Here is a 7,634-nt window from a genome sequence, read left to right as displayed (position 1 = left end):
CCTCCAAATAAGGGATATGTATGTAAATGTATGTAAATGTCTAAGTAAATGCCTGTATTGAATATGTAACCTCCGGAAATGTCGGATGGGTTTGTTTAAAAATGATGTTTTGTAAATGATATTTATTACTTGAATAAAGTATTTTTTGATTAAAAAAAAAAAAAAATGGTGTCCAGTCAGAGAGTGGTGAAGGTGTGGAATTCTCTGCCTCAGAAGGCAGTGGAGGCCAGTTTGTTGGATGCTTTCAAGAGAGAGCTGGATAGAGCTCTTAAGGATAGCGGAGTGAGGGGGTATGGGGAGAAGGCAGGAACGGGGTACTGATTGAGAGTGATCAGCCATGATCGCATTGAATGGCGGTGCTGGCTCGAAGGGCTGAATGGCCTACTCCTGCACCTATTGTTTATTGTCTATTGTCTATTGACTTATGAAGTGTTTTGCTAATGTATGCTCACAGAACCCACAAATTTAGCTTAGTTTAGAGATACAGTGCGGAAACAGGCCCTTCAGCCCACCGAGTCTGCACCGACCAGCGATCCCCGCACATTAATGCTATCCTACGCACACTGTGGACAATTTACATCTATATCAAGTCAATTAACCTACAAACCTGTACGCCTTTGGAGTGCGGGAGGAAACTGAAGATCTCGGAGAAAACCCACGCAGGTCACGTACAAACTCTGTACAGCCAAGCGCCTGTCGTCAGGATTGAACACGGGCTCTGGCGCTGTGAGGCAGCAACACCATCGCTGTGCCACCGTGCCACCCTTTAGGAGTTCTGAAAGTGGAAGTCCACCATAATTTGTAGCCCAGTGTTATTGTTATCCCACAATACGCTGGGCATTTTTGCAAGGCCCTAAAACAAAGGGCATTTAGAACAGTTTATAGGTTAGCACTTGCAATGAAGTAGCTACACATCTGGCAACAACTGTATGCTTTAATTTGGATTGCAAAGCATAGGATCCATGGTCATTATTATTCTATGCCTGATTCAACGTGTAGAAATATTCCAGCACACATTATATTTTTCAGTTTCTGCGGCAACATGATCAGTCGACGGTGAAAAAGCTTTTTTTTTTTACCATCCATTGATTCCAAAAATATGTTAAAACCCTTTGCTTCTGACAAGTTCCAGTTAGCAGATGTGGAAACAGGTGCAGGAGTAGGCCATTTGGCCCTTTGAGCCAGCACCGTAATTCAAAATGATCATGGCTGATCATCTAAAATCAGTACCCCGTTCCTGCTTTTCTCCCCAAATCCCTTGATTCCTTTAGCCCAAAGAGCTAAATCTAACTCTCTCTTGAAACCATCCATTGAATTAGCCTCCACTGCCTTCTGTGGTGGAGAATCCCACAGGTGTGGAGCTTGTAAAAGATTTAGGTCGGCAATGGTGAGTGCAATATTGTAATCTTCATAAAAGAATCAGGATTGTTTATTGACCGTAGTACAATACAGGTGTACTGTAGGGAGCATATTGACGGGTTGCATTAAGGCCTGGCTCAGCAACTCGAATGCATGGGGACAAAGAAGATTGACGAAAATGGTGAACACTGCCTGGTCCATCATCTCTCCACCATCGAAGGTACCTACAGGGGTCGCTGCCTCAAAAAGGCAGCCAGCATTGTCAGAGACCCACAAAGAGACCTGGCCACGCTCTCATTTCACCCCTGCCATCGGGAAGAAGGTACAGGAACCTGAAAACTAATGTCCAGGTTCAGCAGCAGCTTCTTCTTTACAGCCATCAGGCTATTAAACACTACAAACTATTGAACTATAGAGTCACAGAGTCTTCCAGCGTGGAAACAGGCCCTTTGGCCCAACTTGCCCACACTGGTCTGAAGAAGGGTATCGACCCGAAACGTCACCCGTTAATTCTCTCCTGAGATGCTGCCTGACCTGCTGAGTTACTCCAGCATTTTGTGAATAAATACCTTCGATTTGTACCAGCATCTGCAGTTATTTTCTTACACACTGGCTAACATATCCCAGCTGCACTAGTCAAGTCAAGTCAAGTCAAGTTTATTTGTCACATACACATAAAAATGTGCAGTGAAATAGTCCCACCTGCCTGCGATTGGTCCATATCCCTCCAAACCTGTCCTATCCATGTACCCTTCTAAATGTTTCTTAAACATTGGATAGTACCTGGCTCAACTACTTCCTCCAGCAGCTCGTTTCATACACCTACCACCCTTTGTGTGAAAGAGTTACCCATCAGGTTCCTATTAAATCTTTCCCCCCCCACCTTAAACCTATGCCCTCTGGTTCTCGATTTCCCGGGCTCTGGGCAAGAGACTCTCACCCTCCTGCGCTTCAAGAAATAGAGTCCTAACCTGCTCTACCTCTCTCCATAGTTCAGGCGGGAGGGACAGAGGAACTATCTAAAGTTGGAGAAGTCGATGTTCATACCGCTGGGCTGCAAGCTGCCCAGGCGAAATATGAGGTGTCTGTCCCTCTCTTCCCCTCCTCCTTCCCAGATCTCCCTCTATCTTCCTGTCTCCACCTATATCCTTCCTTTGTCCCGCCCCCCTGACATCAGTCTGAAGAAGGGTCTCGACCCGAAACGTCACCCATTCCTTCTCTCCTGAGATGCTGCCTGACCTGCTGAGTTACTCCAGCATTTTGTGAATAAATGCCTTTGATTTGTATCAGCATCTGCACTCTAGTTGTTGATCGGATGGTCCAGTTGCCTGCTGGGAAGAAACCGTCCCTGAATCTGGAGGTGTGCGTTTTCACACTTCTGTGTCTCTCGATCTGATGGGAGAGGGGAGAAGAGGGAGTGACGTGGGGGGGGGGGGGGGGGGGGGGGATGCGACTGATCCTTGGTTCGGCTGCTGGCCTTGCCGAGGCGTGAGGTGTAGCCAGAGTTCGTGGAAGTGAAGATGTTTTTGCCTGATGGTGTGGGCTGGAAGAAACTGGCCCTGAACCTGGAGGTGTGCGTGCACTAACTCCTCAAGATGAAAAGGAACCAAAAGTGAAAGACACAGCTGTGGCAAAGTTTCTACAGCAAAATAGTAATCGACTTGTGAAGCAGACCGTCTGTACAGGTGATGGACACAAAACTTCAGGGAGCTTCAAAAGGAACAAGAGAAGTCTCCGACATCTGAAGAGATTCATGGTTATTACATTTTATGAATAATTAATATTGATTTATCATGAAAGAGAGTGATTATTGAATGATTAAATTAAATGGACACTGACTGCTGCCAGATATAGCTGTCGAATCCTTCATCAATTCTGATTCTGAAATCAAACTTGTCATCTTCCATGGATGCATGGGGATGCAAGGAACGTTTGACAAATCAGGTTTGATTTCATGGTTAAAAATAACTCTCCTCTCCATAATCTAAAAAAATAACAAACTGCCTGCCTGGCAGTTGAGATTAATTTATTCATTCACAGGATGAAGATACCACGATAGAGCTGGCCATTATTAACTGTTCCTGATTTCCTCTTGGGCAGTGAAAACAACACGTGTTGAACAGATGATAGAAATAGAGTCATGTTCATAAGTGATAGGAGAAGAATTAGGCCATTCGGCCCATCAAGTCTACTCCGCCATTCAATCATGGCTGATCTATCTCTCCCTCCTAACCCCATTGCCCTACCTTCTCCCCATAACCCCTGAAACCCGTACTAATCAAGAATCTATCTATCTTTGCCTTAAAAATATCTTTTCCTTGTGCTATCCAGTCTGCGGAAAGACAATATACGATTACATTTGTGCCATTTATGGTGTGTAGATACATGACAAGGGAATAACGTTTAGAGCAATGTAAAGCCAGCAAAGTTTAATCAAAGATAGTCCGAGGGTCACCAATGAGGTAGATTGTAGCTCAGGACTGCTCTCTGATTGTGGTAGGATGATTCAGTTGCCTGATAAAAACTGGGAAGAAGCTGTCCCTGAATCTGGAGGTGTGCGCTTCCACAATTTTGCCGGACGGGAGAGGGGAGAAGAGGGAGTGGCGAGGGTGCGACGTCCTTGATTATGCTGCTGGCCTTGCCGAGGCAGTGTGAGGTATAAATGGAGTCAATGGAAGGGACTTAGATTAAACACAAAATGTTGGAGTAACTCAGTGGGCCAGGCAGCATCTCTGGAGAGAAGGAATGGGTGACATTTCGGGTCGAGACCCTTCTTCAGACTGATCTTCAGGCTAGACCGGCAACGTCACCCGTTCCTTCTCTCCAGAGATGCTGCCTGTCCCGCTGAGTTACTCCAGCATTTTGTGTCTATCTTCGGTTTAAACCAGCATCTGCCGTTCCTACACAGACTTAGAATAAAGTTACTGAATATTTTTTTCTATCAATGCACCATGTCCAAAGATTGTTCTCTTTTCAATAATCTTAACAATTAATCTAAAATGTAATAATTGTACCATACCATTCCTTTGTCTGACAATAATGCTCTGCTGTATTTAATTTAAATTAATGTTGAATTAATTATCTGCCACTCACAAGCATCTAAATATGCTTGACATTATTATCATTATCAGCTCCTCTCTTTGTTATCCTAATTGAAATAAAATAAAATAATTGAAACAGCAGGAGCAAAAATTTAGCAGTTAAGGAATTCAATTTTGGATAGATGTTGGAAAGTACTAAACCATGAAGTTCAAAAGATGTTAGTTGTTTCGTTGGCTGTGTGGAGTTAGCTAGATTTAGCTCAGGCAACAGTGGTGCAGTGGTAGAGTTGCTGCCTGACAGGGCTTGCAGCACCAGAGACCTGGGTTCGATCCCAACTATGGGTGCTGTCTGTATGGAGTTTGTATGTTCTTCCCGTGACCTGCATGGGTTTCCTCCAAGATCTTTTGTTTCCTCCCACATTCCAAAGACTTTTGTAGGTTTGTAGGTTAATTGGCTTGGCGTATGTGTAGAAAAATTGTCCCTAATATGTGTAGGATAGTGTTAATGTGCGGGGATCGCTGGTCGGCGCGGACCCGGTGGGCCGAAGGGCCTGTTTCCGCGCTGTATCTCTAAACTAAACTAAACTAAACAGAGTAAGACTTATATAGAACATAGAATATAGCTCAAGGAACTGGAACAGGCCCTTCAGCCCACAATATTTGTGACAAACATGATACCAAGCTTGTTTCTCTTAAAACTACATAGAAATACTATCTACCACATTGGTGACCCTCGGACTATCTTTGATCGGACTTTACTGGCTTTACCTTGCACTAAATGTTATTCCCTTATCATGTATCTGTACATTGCAAAATGGCTCGATTGTAATCAAGTCTTTCTACTGACTGGTTAGCACGCAACAAAAGCTTTTCACTGTACCTCAGCACGCGTGACAATCAATTCAACTAAAAATTATCTCTCTACAACTGTGGCATACCTTATTAAATACTTTGTGGCGCGTCGGTAGAGGCCCGAAATAAAGGCAAGGAGCCAGGTATCTTGGCTGATCGTCCACAATCAATAACCCGTCCTTGCCTTCTCCCCATATCCCTTGATTTCACTAGCCCCTAGAGCTCTATCTAACTCTCTCTTAAATCTATCCAGTGATTTGGCTTCCACTGCCCTCTGTGGCAGAGAATTCCACAAATTCACAACTCTCTGGGTGAAAAAGTTCCTTCTCACCTCAGTTTTAAATGGCCTCCCCTTTATTCTAAGACTGTGGCCCCTGGTTCTGGACTTGCCCAAAATTGGACACCTTTTTTCTGCATCTAGCTTGTCCAGTCCTTTTATAATTTTATATGTTTCTATAAGATCTCTACCCTATCTAGGACCTACTTCCTTCCTCCACTACCTTTCGACACAAGACTCTCTGAAAGTAAAGTCCAATTCCCATCATAAATAGGCAATCTCATTTTTTAATCAGTGGCACCTAGCTGTACACTGCCCTACAAGAAGAAACACCTTTCCTCGTTTCGCCCTGTCAAGACTCATCAGGATTGTGTAGTTTTCAATCAAATCCCCTCTCAGTCTTTTACATTCCAACAGGTTGAAGCCGAGCCTGTCCATTCTTATCTCCTTATCACAGGCTTCACCCGACCCACTTGGGCATCATCTAGTAATACTGCACGGCTTCAAATGTGGTTGCATCCATCCTTAAGTAAGGACATGGACACTGCACACGGAGGTTTGGTTTAGAGATATAGCGCAGAAACAGGATCTTTGGCCCACTGAGTTTGAGCTGACCATCGATCACCAGTACACTAGTTCTATCTGATACTCTAGGGACAATTTTACAGAAGCCAATTAACCCTACAAACCTGCACGTCTTTAGAATGTAGGAGGAAACCGAAGCACCCAAAGGAAACCCACTCGATCACAGGTAGAAAATACACACTCCATACAGACAGCACCTCTGGTCAGGATTGAACCCGGGTCTCTGGCGCTGAACGGCAGCAACTCTATCACTGCTTTGATGGTTACTGAAGAGTGATTGATGAGTCCAGTATTTCAGGACTGAAGTACTTTTGAATTGATTCCTCTAACATTAAGCAATAAACGAGTTAAATTTGATAATTAATTTATGTAGTAAAGAAGGGTCTCGACCCGAAACATCACCCATTCCTTCTCTCCAGAGATGCTGCCTGTCCCGCTGAGTTACTCTAGCAACTTGTGTCTATCTTGATAATTAATTAGTTGCACCTACTTATTAACCCTTTGCCAATCAAACACGAGGGTACCCAGATCCTTCCACATCTCAGAACTCTTCAGTTTCTCACAGTTGACAAAGTATGCTTCAACATTTTTTTTTCTTTGTAATGTGGACTTTTTCCACATATTAGTTTAGTTTAGTTCAGAGATACAACGAGGAAGCAGGCCCTTCGGCCAACCGAGTCCGCGCCGACCAGCGATCCCCGTACACTAACACTATCCTACAAACTCAGGACAATGTACAATCTTTACCAAAGCCAATTAACCTACAAACGTGCACGTCTTTGGAGTGTGGGAAGGAAACCAGGGCATCCCAGGGAAAACCCACATGGTACAAAAAAGACAGCTCCTGTAGTCAGGATCGAACCCGGGTCTCTGGCGCTGTAAGGCAGCAACTCAACCGCTGCGCCACCATGGCGCCTCACGTTATATTCCATTTGCCATATTTCTGGTCACTCACTTCATCATTCTGTGTCCCTTTCTAGCCTCCTTATGTCACCTTCACAAGTGATTTTGCTTTCTATTTGCATCGTCAGCAGATGTAGTGGCCAAACCTTCATTCATTCTTTTATATAAATTGTAAAAGTTGAGACCCCTTTGCTAATAGCTATGGCACACCACTCTTGCCAGCTGGAAAGAGGACCATTTATGCTTAGGAAGGAACTGCAGATGCTGGTTTAAACCGAAGATAGACACAAAATGTTGGAGTAACTCAGCGGGACTGGCAACATCTCTGGAGAGAAGGAATGGGTGACGTTTCAAGTCGAGACCCTTCTTCAGATGGGTTTCGACTCAAAACGCACCCATTCCTTCTCTCCAGAGATGCTGCCTGTCCCGCTGAGTTACTCCAGCATTTTGTGTCTATCTTCGGACCATTTCTACTTCCTCCCTATTTCCTGTTACTTTGCCAAATGTCAATCCATTTGATATGTTATTTCTTCCACCATGAGCTGTTATTTTCTACAATAACCTTTGATCTGATACCTTATTTAAGACCTTCTGATAATCCCAGCACAGTATATTCA

The sequence above is a fragment of the Rhinoraja longicauda genome, chromosome 15 (genome assembly GCF_053455715.1).
Source record: "Rhinoraja longicauda isolate Sanriku21f chromosome 15, sRhiLon1.1, whole genome shotgun sequence".
NCBI classification, from domain to species: Eukaryota; Metazoa; Chordata; class Chondrichthyes; order Rajiformes; family Arhynchobatidae; genus Rhinoraja; species Rhinoraja longicauda.
Note: the sequence above shows the minus strand (reverse complement) of the source record.